This window comes from Petaurus breviceps, unplaced genomic scaffold, assembly GCF_028583685.1.
Source record: "Petaurus breviceps papuanus isolate PSGF00001 unplaced genomic scaffold, PetGlider_PUasm1.0 567, whole genome shotgun sequence".
Lineage (NCBI taxonomy): Eukaryota > Metazoa > Chordata > Mammalia > Diprotodontia > Petauridae > Petaurus > Petaurus breviceps.
In genome coordinates, this window is record NW_027186383.1 from 8,557,709 (window position 1) to 8,572,332 (window position 14,624).

General features: G+C 46.6%; 1 protein-coding gene across 2 annotated transcripts in view; it reads right to left on the minus strand.

Moving 5' to 3' along the window:
* GIGYF2 (GRB10 interacting GYF protein 2) overlaps positions 1-14,269 on the minus strand; it is a 170,969-nt gene extending 156,700 nt beyond the window's left edge. The window contains exon 1 of one of the 2 annotated variants that reach the window (XM_069103229.1): positions 14,162-14,269. The gene's annotated coding sequence lies outside the window, so the exon portion shown is untranslated. The remainder of the gene's footprint in view (positions 1-14,161) is intronic. The other variant, XM_069103231.1, reaches the window with a different exon arrangement.
* Positions 14,270-14,624: the final 355 nt, after the last annotated feature.

A 14,624-nucleotide genomic window follows, 5' to 3' on the forward strand; every position in this document is an offset into this window, starting at 1 on the left:
ATATATATATATATATATATATATATATATATATATATAAATCTGAGTCACTTTACATAAAGATAGTAACCAACAGGTCACCAAGTGAGGAAGCATAGAGAAGATGACCCCAGATGGAGACCTGGGGTGCAAAGACAAGATAAAATTCCACAGGAATAAATATCTAGTTTTACATGTGGATTTGAAACAAACAACAGAATTATAAGACAAGCAGGCTAAATGTTTAGACAGCAATCTTTCTGAAAAAGATGAGGGTTTTAATGTACTGCAAGTGGTGACATGGCAGCGCCAACTGCTGCTACAATCTTGGGACAGACAGAGAAGAGTGGCTTTCTGAGAGGAGTCACACCATCTCTCTCTACACTGCCTTAGGTCACACCACATCAAAGGTACCATGCTGAGCTTGGAGAACCACACTTGAGGATGGCCTCACACAGCCCTCACACAGTTTGGAGGGCCACAAGCGTGTCATATGAGGATCTAGCTGAGCAAGCCTGGAGAAGAAAAAAGTCAGGGCAGACCCAACAGCAACATGCAGGTATCTAAAGGGCTATCATGTAAGAAGAAGGTTTACATGTGTTGTTTGGCCCCAGAAGACAGAACCCAAAGCGAGGCAAGGAAGTTCTGAAGAAGCTGCTTTAGTCTTGAAGTCAGGAAAACCTCCTAAGTAAGAACTGCCCAAAGGAATGAGCTGCCTGGAAGACAGTGCACTGGCGCCCCTCCTTGTAGATCTTCATGAAGGGACCTAATGACCACTTGCAGGTGATTTCTTTTGGGTAAAAGATTAGACAGCTGCTGAGATTCCTTTCAATTCTAACATTCTGTGACTCGGCAACACTCTTCAATCTGCAAAACAGCTGTGTTCCTATAAAGGTAAATGTTATGAATGAAGCCTCATTTTCTACCACTCATTTTTAAAATAAGGTGACTTATTAAGTGACTCATTATTATTATTAAGGTGACTTATAAAATCACTTGTCTAAGGTCACAGGGCTAGTTAAACATACACCTAAACCGAAGATCTTTGGCCCCATCTAGTGCTCAGTGATCTTTCTCCTGTACTTCTGACATGCATCCATGGTAGTTTTCTTTGTATCTAAAACTACTGTATATTATTGAGTACAAGTAATTTCCTGCATTTATTTTCATAAACTGCCTATCTTTGTATTCTTCACTGTCGCTCTTCGGCAGCAGCACACAAAGCAGCAGGAAAGAGCGCAGTGATAAAAGAAGCCCTGGCAGAGGGAATGTATCATGCCAGTCTGCCCCCCCAAGGCCTTCTGGATCACTGATCGCAAAACGCCCATCCATTGGAAGGGACCTCAAGGAGAATCAATCTAGCTGAACACACACCTTTACAAGGATCTAGTCTTCACCCAAAGACCTCCCCACCATACTTGCCTCCTCTGTTTCCAAAGCTACATCCTAATAGGTGACTCATCATCTATCCATTACCCCATGCTTGTCCCTTCTGTGGCCTTGTGTGAACTTAAAGAAAGGAGCAGTGGGAGGAAGGCGTTTACAACAAGTGAGCCCTTTTCTGTTTAAAAAACCAAAACTGAAATGAGAAAAGGCAAATCTAGGCAACTTTCTGCCAGCCTAAGCTAAATGATGAAAGATCTGAACAATCATGAGTCTGGCCAAAGGGTAAGGAAGAGCTGAAATTGTGGCCCTGTCTATCTTGATGAGGAAGAAAAGAAAGGCAACAGATGCAAAAGCAGGGCTAGGAACTAAGGATAGTGCTGCTTGCCAGAGGATTCACAAAGTGTCAGGGACTGGACCATCTACCATCTTCCACCAACAATCCTTGAAACTGGTAGATGCTAATCTAAGTAGAACAAGGCATTTTTAACAGATGAGGTTGGTGGGGGGAAAGTACATATACTATTTTTGAGTCCTTTCTTCCCAGAGCCTCATGTTCCTGCCATTCCAGATTTAGAACTAGAAGAGACCCCTTAGAAGGCACGAGGCCAACCCCCTCATTTACAAATGAGGAAACTGAGGTGCAGGGAAGTGAACGGCATTGCACCAAGTCACTTAAGGAGTGAGTGGCAGCCCCAGGATCCAAAGCCCATCCTTCCTTGGACTCCAGATGCCCTTTCAAATTATACTATGATGCCTTTGCCTAAAGTAACAGAGTTGACCTTGATGGTCTTCTTCAGATGAGTTACTGAGCTACTACTAGTATGTCATAAAGGCAGACCCTCTTACAAGTCCTTGGGAGCCACCAGCAAACCTGAGATAGGACAAATAGCAGGCACCAAGAAATTACTATCTATCCCACACAAACCATATATTATAATCAATCAACACTTGTTTGTGACAGACAGCATGAGAAGCATTGCAAACTAGAGCTGCCCTGACAGCCAGAAAAATCTAGCCTTTGATACATGCTGGTTGAATGATCCCGTCAAACCTCTGAGCAACTCACTCTGTAGAGGTCAGAATAAAAAAGTGCCCAGGCACTAGGCTCTACATGGGGGAAATGAACACAAGAAAGCAAGCCAGGCCTTGCCCTCAAGTAGCCTACATCTTAGGAGGGGGACTCCTTCACTGGTAAGTAATACAAGATAGGTACAAATAAGCAGGGAGACTTCAAACTAGGCCAGCTGAAGGAGCAGCACCTGAGCTAAGCCCTGAAGGGAGCCAGGAGATCCTGAGGCAGAAGTCAAGAGGGAAATCATTCCAGGCAGAGGAGCTGTGCAAATGCATGAAACGGGACTTGCAGAACCAGTGTGCCTGGAGTCAATCAACAAGCATTTATTTAATAAGCATCTACTACATGCCACACAATATAAGCACTTGAGATCAAAATATAATTTGCAAGGAGCTTACATTCTAATGGGGGAGACAATAAGGAAATATTCATATACACAAAATAAAGAATAAATACCAAGCAATTAAGTATGAGATAGAGGAGGGCACAAGCAGTTGAGGGGATTATAAAGATTCGTGTAGTCCATGGTACTTAAGCTGGGCCTTAGAGGGAGAGAAAAATTCTATTGGGGTTTTGTGCGTGTGCATGACATTCTAGGCATGGGGGATGGTCAATGAAAAGGTATAGAGTGAAAGCAATAAAAGCTGCTGGATTACAGAAGACGGTAAAAGAAATGTGCACATACAATGAGGCTGAAGAAGCAAGATTCTTAAGGGCTTTAAGAGGGGTTTTTAAAAAAGGGCTTAAAAAACCACAAGAGTTCAAATTTATATGTGATTCTAATCTAGAGGCAACAGAAAAATCACTGGATTTACTACATAGGGGAAAGATATGGTCCCGTGGAGTATGTGAGGTGGAATAATAGGTCATCTTCCCAAAAAGATAAACTGGAACCAGACTGGAAAGAGCTTTAAATGTCAAATGGGAGTTTATGTTTTATTATCCTAGAAACAATAAGGAGCCACTGAAGTTTCTTGAGCAGCCAAGAGACATAGTTGGATTCATGCTTTAGAAAGTCAATGGCAGCTGAGTGCAGCTACACTTGAGGCAGAGAAGCCAGACAGACTATAGCAGTAGTCCATGGAGGGGTGGCAGCTATGTGAATGGAGAGAAGTGATGTTACAAAAGTAAACCTTAGATCTGGTCAGAAAAGAGGGATAGGTGAAATAAATTAAGAGTGCATGACACCAAGACTGCAGGTCCAGGTAACTGGGCTAATAGTGTTGCCCCTGAGAGAAACAGTGAAGTTCAGAAGAGAGGAGAGTGCAGATGGAATGAGATCGATTTCATCCCTGTTGAGTTTAAGATATATATAAGATATGTAGTTTAAGATCTATAAATCGTCCTGGTGAAGCAGCTGATAATGAGGGCAAGAGCTCAGGAGAGAGACAAGGGATGGGTATTTTTTAAATGGCGATATTCTGCATAAAGATAATTGAAGCTATGGGAGTTGATGAGATCACCAAATACAATAATAAGGAGAAGAGAAAATGGCCCAGGAGAGATGTGGTACACCCACAGGTAGTAGGTGTGACTTAGATGAAGAGTCAGCAAAGGTGAATTAGAAGGAGTGGCCAGACAGGGAAACTAACAGACAATAGAATGAGGGAGAGGGAGAGAGAAAGAGGGAGGGAGGGAGGGAGGGGGGATATTCAACAGTAGCAAAGACTATGGAAGGGTCAAGAAGGACAAGAATTAAGAAAGGACCACTAGATTTGGCACCTAAGAAATCACTGGAACCATTAGAGACAGCAATTTTCAGTGAAATGATATGGTCAGAAGCCAGACTGTTGTAAATCTGTGGTGAAAACACAAGATTTAAAATAGAGAAGAGAAACAGAGCACTCAATTAGAGTCACCTTTCTCAAGTTTAGCCAAAAAGAGGAGGTGATATATAGGATAGTCAAATGGGATTAGATTATGTTAGGGTTAAGGGTGGAAGAAGATGGGAGTATTTGTAAGCAACACAGAATCAGCCAGTAGATAGGGAAGACTCTGAAGATTACATAGATAGTAGGGATGATAAAGAGGGAAATCTGACAGACAGAATGGAAGGAGATCAGGGTGCCTGTAGCAGAGTATGCCTAGGCAAGGAGAGGGGCTACCTCTTCTGATGAGACAGAGGTGGAGGAGGAAGATACCTAATATGAGATTGGGGAGGGGGGGAAGAGGAAGGTGCAGAGGGAGCTTTCCAATTTCAATAGAGGATGAGCTGAGGAGTGCCAAGAAAATTTTCAAGAGGGGTGAAGTTTTGGAATAGATGCTGTTGGTGAGATGGGGAATTAGGGAGGTAGCAAAGGACTGCCTTGCTGCAGCGAGGGACCAGTTGAGATTCCGTACCATAAATCTGTAAGGGATAGAGTCAGGATGTCATCAGTGTTGTTTCAGGCCCTTTTCAGTAACATGAACAGGAGCAAAGACTGCACATAATGGTAAGGGGGTTGGCAATGAAGTACAAGGGAGCAAGTCAAGGGCACGTGAAGTACCTGTTGTTAAAGGAGACAAGTAACAGAGGCGCTGAGAGAGCACCAAGACTTCAGTCTTGTCCCCATTTTAAGGAGCTGGGAGGGGACCATGGATCATACCGTCTGAGGCACAGCTGAAGAAAGGGGTGATTTTGCCTTGAGAGGCACAGAAGGGGGAAATGTCTTCAACTATTGAAAGGGCTGTCAAGCAGAAATGTAATTTAACTTGTTCTGCCTGGTGCCAAAGGCCATAACTGAGGGCGAGAGAAGTCACAGAGAAGCAGATGTTGGCTCAGTGTAAGGAGAAGGTTCCTGCAAGCTATTTAAGAGTAGAATGGCTGCCACGATGGCTTGCTTGGCTTGAGATATTTCAAAGAGGATTCTTAGTTTGTTATCAGTTACACTTAATGACTCTCTGAACTTCTCTACGAAAATGTGCTGCCTGAAAAGTAATATTCTATTTTAAAATAGCTCCAATTCTGAAACATACTTATAAAACTAATCAAGAATCAATGGCTAAAAAATATTACTGCTGATGCCATATTCAAGACCTGCCTCTAGCTTTATCATGGGTTTCATTTTTAATAATAATTCTTCAATTTCACAACTGCTACTTAACCACCTTATGTAAAAGAATCAAAGTAAAAAAAAAAAAAGAAATGCAGTTGGTATTAAATCACCACATCTGGTCTTCCTATTCCTCCTCAGGACCTGGTTTGCATGGGTCCTTCCATCTTCCACCAACTACCCCTTTTCAAGATCTGCTTGCCCCCACCCAGGCATCCTACACACAAGTTCTCTTTCCCTCCTCACTGACAGCCCCCTCTCCATGTCCTTGCACTTGCCAGCCCTGGCACAACTCCACCTGAGGATACACTGTGGAGAGAGAACCTACTTCAACTCCCAGCCAGTCATGGTCATTCTATCTCAGTGATACCAAATGCTAGGCTGCACTCATTCGAATCCCATTCTCCATTCTTCAATGATCCTTTCCTTATTCCCCACTCCTTCCAACCCAACTTTACCAGCCTTTCTCTCCTCCCCAAATCCTGCCCTCCTACAAAGGGACTTCCGACATATGTACTGATACTTCCTCAATACCAACCTCCCAATTCTTCAACGTATTCATTTGCTATGATCTATTCCTCCGCTCCATCTCATCTATAGACAAAGATGGTCATACCTTTGATCTTGCTATCACGCACAAAGTAACACTTCCAAGTTCATGAACAAAATTCCTTTATCATAATCTCCTGTCATTCCACCTCTCCTGCTCTTCATTCTCATCATGCCCTCCAATCCCTCGGTCCCTCCTTCATTCCCTTCACTGGCTACACTTCTCTTCCTTCTTATCTTGGCCCCTTGGTGAACCAAATCACCTCCACATTGTGCTCTTGAGTCCTATGTCGCTTCATCCCATACCCCAGGCTTGGATTATTCTCACTATCCACTGGTTTCAATCCCACTTAGATGCTGCTGAATGAAGCTAGAAAAAAACTGCAAATCACGTGCTGACTGAGCCCACTATAAATTTGTCATATAAACTCAAATGGGTTCTCCCTGTGGCAAGACAAGCTGTTTTTATACCTCCCCAATCCAGTTACTTTTTCACTCACCACAGTGGCTTTTCCAAACCTTTTCATCCCTCCTCAAGCTTCCCACAGCTGCCCCATTCACACTCCATCACTTAACTGAGAATCTTGCCTCATAATTTATGGGGGAAAAAAATCAAGAGGCCTTTCCCCAAGGGCTCCCTCTTCTCCCCATCTCATCTCAGATGCCTTCTGCCCCCATCTCTTTCTCCACCCTCCACCCCCTCACATAATGAGGTGGCCCTTCTCCTGGACACGGACAACCCCTCCATATGCACGATTGATCCCAGTCCACCCTGCAGACTGTCCCCTCCCACCGTCTCAACTGACTTATCTTCAATCACTCCCTGTCTACTGGCTGCTTCTCCACTGCCTACAAACAGACCTATGTTTCCTCCATCCTCAAAATAGCCTCATCTATCTCCACGAGCTATCATCTGACATCCCTCTTGTGGCTAAATTCCATGGAAAAGCCATATGTATCTCCACATCTTGTGCTCTCACTCTCTTCTTAACTCTCTGCAATCTGGCTTCCAACCACATCATTCAACTGAGACTGCTCTCTCCAGTCACTAAGGATCTCAATCCTCACCCTAGTGGGCTCTCTGCAGCCTGTGACCCTGCCCATCAGCCTCTTCTCCCAGACACTCTCCTTCTTCTATGTTTTCACAAAACCCCGCCATCTTGGTTCTCCTCCTGCCTCTCTGCCCTATCCTCCTTGGTCTCTTTGGTTGGACCAGTGTTCACAACGTACCTACTAATAGAGGTTCCTCAAGGCTATCTTGGGCCCTCACCTCACTCTAGACGATTTCTTTCGTGATCTCATCTGATCCCATGGTTTTGGTTGTCAATTCTACAGACAAATTTTAGAACAATTTGTCCACCTCAACCTTCCTCCCAACCTCCAGTCTGGCATCTCCTACTGCCATTTATACATCTAGAACTGGATGTCCTATAGACATCTTAAATTAAACACGTCCAAAACAGAATTCAGCCATTTTCGTTCTGAGCTCCGCCCCCCCTTCTTGACTTTCCCATTACTGTGAAAGGTACCACCATCCTCCCAGTCAGCCAGCTCCAAATCTAGATGTCTTGCTAGTCTCCTCACTATCACATTCAATCAGTAGTTGAGTGATGTCATCCTCTCCTTTGTGCCCCCTTCTCTTCTTGGACATGGCCACCAGCCTGATGCAGGTCCTCATCACCTCACATCTGGTGATGTGACTGGTCTCCCTGCCACAAGTCTCTCCCTACTCCAAACCATCCTCTACTGTCAAAGTGATCTACCTAAATGCAAGTCTGACCACATTACCCACCCACACACCCTCATTCAATAAACCCCAGTGGCTCCTTATTACCCCCAGAACAGAAAATCCTTTCTTGGGCCTTCGGAGACCCTTGGAACCCAGACCCTTCCTGCCCTTCAAGTCTTCTTACATCTTACTTCCCTCCCCCCACCCACCCCTCCAAAACAGGGTGACCCAGTGACATTGGCCTCCTTGCTGTTCCTCACTCAAAAAACTTTCCATCTCTGAATCCCGGCATTTTACTGATTACCCAGCATACCTGGAATTCTCTTCCTCCCCCTATCTCTATCTCCTGATATCCTCAGATTCCTTTAAGTCTCATTTAAAGTCCCACCTTCTGTAAGAAGCCTGTCTCAGTCCTCTTTAATCTTGGTGCCTTTCCCCTGAGGGTGTGTGAGGTGTATGGGGTGTTCAGAGAGGGCAAGCACCTCTGACTGGAGGGCAGCCAAGTCCTTTTCTGGGCTGCTCATCCATCTCTGGTGTCCATCTTTTACCCAACTCTCACCTGAGGCTCCAAAAAGCAGTGGTGTGTGCACTGGCCACACCTCAAATAAAACCACCTCAGCAGGGCTAAAGCAGGTTGAGGGTAACTGACAGGCCACAAACCCACTGGTGAGTTAGAGGGGGTGTCTACCCCAAGCATGTGAAGGTTTTCCCTAGCAGAATGGGTGGACAAGAACAATCTCTTCCAAGGCACAGCTGAGTGCTTTGACTTTGGTCAGACATGGAAGACATCAAGGTCACCCAGTGTATCTCAAGCCACAGCCAAGTCATCCTGACTTCTGTCTTGCAACTGGACTTCAATGACTCAAGAAGAGAGTAAGACTGTCAACTTTATGCAACTCTGCCTCACTTAAATCCAATTCATCGCCCTGTGAGGTCACTGGTCCTCTTGAAAAAGAGGACAACAAACAACTTCCGCGGAGATTACTCTCATTCACTCTGCCTGTAGGCCGTCACTGGCCCGTGGTCTTCCTCGTCACTGGCCCGTGGTCTTCCTAGTCACTGGCCCGTGGTCTTCCTCGTCCGTCACTGGCCCGTGGTCTTCCTCGTCCGTCACTGGCCCATGGTCTTCCTCATCACTGGCCCGTGGTCTTCCTCGTCAGACTGGGAGCTCCCTGAGAGCAGAGACTGTCTGCTTCTTACTTTTCTTTGTGTCTTGAGCATTCAAAGGTGACGGACTGACTGGTCAAAACTGCCATCAGGGCCTCTCCATCCTCTGGCGTTTGCCCTTTCTTGAATCCCCAGGACTTCACAGTGATAGCACAGCACAGGCAGGGCCTCTCCATTCTTCAAAAAGTTAGTTTATTATAAGACCTAAAACTTGATGATTTAATAATTCCTCTATTATAAATACAAAAATTATTATTGGTGCACAAATACAGACTTGATCTCAATTACCCACTATACAAAAACATGACTTCTGTAAATCTAAAAGTAAATCGCTATAAATTGAAAGTCATAGATTTATGTCCTTAGTAGCCAAACTACAACTTATTATCATTAGTAGCAATAACCTGAAAGATTGAAGTATATTTGAATGTTAAACTAAGTTATTTTGAAAACTACAAGTATCAAAGGATATAAAGTGAAGATAATTTTACTAAGACTCAACAGAATAACTTAGAAGGCTGCTTTCAACCTTTCACTTAATCATTCTGCAGAAAGGTATTCAGAATGTCTAGGAGATCATATAACGTTCCATTTCTATGAGAAAAAAGCAAAAAGAAAGCAAACTAATGTAAGAGACTAATTCAAGAAAGCGTATGCATATGCTGTAATCGGAGATTCACCAAAATGTCACAAATCATCACTGGAGGCAGCTAGGTAGGCAGTACTATGCGCTGTACCTGGAGTCAGGAAGCCACGAGTTCAAGTTCTCCCTCAGACACTTGCCAGCTGTGTGACCTGGGGCAGTAATAATCACCACGATAAGCTACCACTCATACAGAACGTCCTGTGTGCCAGGCCCTGTGCTAAGCACTTCACAGTTACTCTCATGTGATCCAGGCAACAACCCTCGGAGGTGGGTGCTGCTGTTATCTCCATGTTACAGTCAGGGAAACTGAGGCAGACAGAGGAGGTGACTAGGAGCACCGGGCCTGAAGTCAGGAAGACCTGAGTTCAAAAAGGCCTCAGACACTCACCAGCTGTGTGACCCTAGGCAAGTCACTTAACCCTGTCTTAGTTTTCTCACCTGTCAAAGGAAAATATTAATAGCTCCTACTTCCCAGGGTGGTTGTGAAGATAAAATGACATGCTGGTAAACCTTTTTGTAAGCCTTAAAGTGCTGAAGAAAAGTACTATCAGGACCGTGTAGAACAGCAGTGCTCAAAGGCCAGGGATTCAGGGGTCCCTGAGACCCTTTCAGGATGCCCACAAGGTCAAGACTACTTTCACAGTGACACCAAGATGTCTTAATTCCTAATTTGGGAAACACCAATAGAAACGACCACATAAGTGATGGCTCTACGTGGTCCCCAATAATCTTTAAGTGGTAAAGTGGTCCTGACACCACAAAGTTTAAGGACTGCTGCTCACACTGAGAAAGATCTCAAGCTTGAGCCAGCAGCAAATGGTTAGACTATATTGTGCACACTCTATTTTCTAAGGAAGGAAACACAAAAAAGGTTGAAAAGAAATTCAACTCTCACAAAGGCAGCACCCATCGACAGTCAAAAACCAACACATCAACACCTCCTTTTGATGGCTGATGGCAGATAATAATAACTCATCTATATGATGCCTTTAGAGCTACAAAAGTTTTTTTGTCACAGTCTTTTCAGGTCAGCAACATGGATGAGAAAACCAAGAACAGTAAAGTAAACTCACTTGCCAATGGATTCAGGAAGATGAGTCTTCCTGCCTCTGGGCCTAGCACTTTATCCACTGTGCCACTTAGCTGTAAAATGCTGGATAATGTGGGTACCAACTGAAAAAGACTGTCTCCAATTCTTTTAACAAATGGAAGATGTAAACTTTAATATTAGTTGAAATCATTCTTTTACAAAGCGTTTTTTTTTTTTTATTCTCAGGAGATAACAGGGCAGCTAGATGACACAGTAGATAGTGCTGGTCCTGGAGGTAGGAGGACCTGAGTTCAAATCCAACCTCAAACACTTACTAGCTGTGTGATGCTGGACAAACCACTTCACCCTGTCTGCCCCAGCTTCCTCACCTGTAAAATGATCTAGAGAAGTAAATGGCAATTTACACTCCAGTATGTTTGTCAAGAAAATACCAAATGGGGGGTGTCTAGGTGGCATAGTGAGTAAGAGCACCAGCCCAGAGTTGGGAGGACCCAGGATTAGTTCAGGCCTCAGATACTTAACACCTACAAAAAAAAAAAAAAACTGGCCATGTAACCTTGGGCAAGTTACTTAACCCCAATTGCTTTAAAAAAAAAAAAAACTACCAAATGGCATGACAATGAGTCAAACACAACTAATCAACACCAACCAGGAGATAATAATGCTTCTTGAATTTGGTTGGGAAACAGGAGGAAAAGAAGATGGGATGAAAGTAGCACTGGTTAATGGGAGTACATTAAAAAGAACACCTCAGGTTGCCTAAATACATCTTAAACATTTTCACTAGGTTGCCCTAAAGGATGTCCCTATCCCTAGGACCCACAAAGAAAGAGACACTTACCTCTAAGGATAAGTAACTTACTAGAGAAGAATATCTATTATACTGAAGTCATTTCTATAACTCACAGAGCACCCTAAGCTATTTATTTGTCTCTGCCTGTAAATAAAAGGAGTTATTCATCAGCAACTTTGATTTAAGGCCTGAACAACAGATTGTGTGTCTCTAGAACCAAAGTATTCATGAGAAATGCCTGAATACCAATACCCAAGAATGTTAAACCAATCCAGATTGCTGAAGGAGAAAAACCACTCCAGACTGTTGAAGGAAAAAGAAGCAGGCACAACTCCCTTCCAAGAGACTCAGACCAACACCAACATTACCTCTCTCGTGTATTTCAACCAGAAACGAAAAAGAAAGCATTAAGCATCTAATCACCAAATCAGATACTCACAAATAATGATAAACAATGCGGAAATGACACTGATCTTTTCAGCCAAACTCACACAGCTAAATTACTGTCAACAGATATCTTTCAATGACAGTGTACAAAAAGTTATTATTTAATGTGGAAAAATGTTTTATCGAAGAGCCAAAATGAGTGGAAAATCAGTATATATTTCAATGACAACAAAGTTGCACTTTTACATTTTAAAATTCAATTTCTCAAGTAAGAGAGGAATCTTTCTAAATCATCAATGCTCTTTCACCCAAGGAGCTCTGAGATCTGTATGGTGTTCAAACATTCCCATCTTTGCAAGCTTCTGAAGCAAGTCAATTGTTTTGATTTATGAAATGCAAATGAAATGACAAGTAAGAAAAATAAATGAATGAAATCTAATCTGTCAATAAAAATAAAGTATTTAATCTTCAAGAATCCTAAATTTATCATGAGGAATGGAATTTAACACCAACCAATATCACAAATATACAGGCAAGCTGGAAATCAAGATGTTATTTTTAAGAAAAAACAATATCTCTACATCAAAGTAGAAATAATCTGTGAACTTAAGGAAAAACTCCAAATGTCAAAACTCTGGGAGTAAAATAAAACTCAACAGAAAGGAAGATTCCTCGGACAATGAAATCTTACATTCACCATAAAGGCGGCCAAATCAGCTGAAGACGACCCTGAAACCTTTAAAAAGAGACTTCATAAAAAAATGCTAAAGATCAAGGAGCTTTTAAAATGCAGCCAACTAGAAGGAACAGAACATTTTCTGGTGATGTTCCTTAAGTATCTAATTCTGCAAGACAAAAGATACTTGTAGAATTACTGGTGAGTCTTCTTCACCCAACACACCCCCTCAAAAAGTTCTTTCAGTAGGTGGCTATTCTTGAAAAATACCAGTAACAGTAGAGCATGGGTCTCATTAAAAGGACTTTTTATTGGAGACCAGGTAGCTTCAAAGAATCTGACAAACCAGTTCACAGCGACTTCCTGGAGGCACTGCTACCTCAATTTAATAAGCATTCTGAGCTTTTTCCCAATAAAAAACTTTGTCAGTCATACAATCCCCAACTCTAGAAGGTGACTGACCAGTACAAGGGCACTGGGGAATGGGGGGGCCCCAGGCGAACCCCTAGCCCTTCGCCCACGTCAGCACACACGGGACCCCCACCCGAGCCTCGGGGGTGCGGAGCTCCCGTTCTGCTAGGATCGGCCCCTCTGCTAGCACGCTTCTCAAAATTAAAGCGGGTGGGAGCGCGTCCCTCTTCCAGGTCCGTCCCGCTCGGACTCCGAGGCCGCGGCCACGCTACCTGCTGCAGCCTCGCCGAATGTCACCGGGGAGGGACCAGCTCAGCGGAGCCTCGGGAAGGCCGAGGAGGACCACGCGCGGCCCAAAGCTCGGCCCCTGACCCCCCAGGACCCCCCGGGGCGACGCTCCCAGAGGCCTGCGCCGCCGCGGGGGGGCGGGGGGGCCGGCCCCGAGCCCCGCTGGCCCCTCCGCCCGCACTCGGCGCCCGGGGCCCTGGGTGCGAATCCCGACGCATCGCCCGCTCAGCGGCCTTGGGCAAGTCCTCCACCTCTACCCAGGGCTGGGGTCCGCCGGGCTCCTCCTCCCCGCGAGTGACCTTGGACGCGGGTGGCCGGCGCTCCGGGGGCAGAGTCGGGGAGACCCAAGTTCAAGTCCAGCTCGGACGCTCTCGAGCCGGGTGACGCTGAGCCAGTCACTGGACACCCCATCTATAAAAAGAGGGGCGTCAGTGGGGTCACGCGCGGACGCAGCGGGGCAGCAGCCGGAAGCCCCGGGCCCCCCCACCCCCGGCCGCCTCCGGGGGAGGCACCTTGGGCCAGCGCCAGCGAACGCTGGGCCTCAGTTTCCCCCTCTGGAGGAGGAGGCTAGCGCGGCCTCCGCCCAGCGGCAGCGTGACCTTGGGCTGGTGCCGGCCTCTCGCCCGCCGGCCTCAGTTTCCCCCCCCCCCCCCCCCCCCACCCCCGGCGGCCCGCAGAGCCGGGCGGGGCTGGCGCCCGAGCCCGGCCTGGCCCAGCCGCCGGCCCCGGGGCCGTCCCCTCCCCGGCGGGCCGGCGGGCGGGAGCTGGCAGCGCTCGGGCGGAGGCCGCCCAGGCGGCCCCGGGCGCCTGACGTGTCCCCTCGGCCGCCGGCCCGAGGCGAGCCCGGGGCTGCCGGGGCGGCCTGAGCGCGGGGCCGGCGGCGGCGAGGACGACGGCGGCGGGGCGGGCGCGGGCCTGGGCCCCGGGCTCCGGGCGGCGGCGGCGGAGTGCGCCCGACAGAGCCGCGGGCAGCGGAAAGGACGGGCGCCGGTTACCTGCGGTCCCGGACGGAGAGTCTCTCGGAGTCCCAGTCAGCCCTCAGCCCCAACAACACAAGATGGCCGCCACGTCGCCGCGCGCCGGCACGTGACGTGACGCGACGCAGCGCGACGCGACGGGAACAGACGCACCCCCTCCTCCCTCCCCCTCTCCCTCTCCCCCGCTATCCTTCAGCGCCCAAGCCCGGATGTACCAAAGCGAGGCGGGGGAGGGAGGGACGCAGGCGCAATGGCGCCCCTGCCACCGATGCGGCCATCTTAGTAATTCCATGCCCGCTCTCCAGACGTGTGACTCATGCTACGGGGAGCCAATCCGGATTCAGCAGCTCATTCCCTGAGCTGGGCTTTATTCTGGGACTGGAGCTGCAAGCAGGCTGGCCGTTTTACAGAGGGGGAAACTGAGGCCCGGGGAGGTCAAGTGTGGCCCAAGGTCATTTGGGTAGTAAGCTCCTGAGACAAG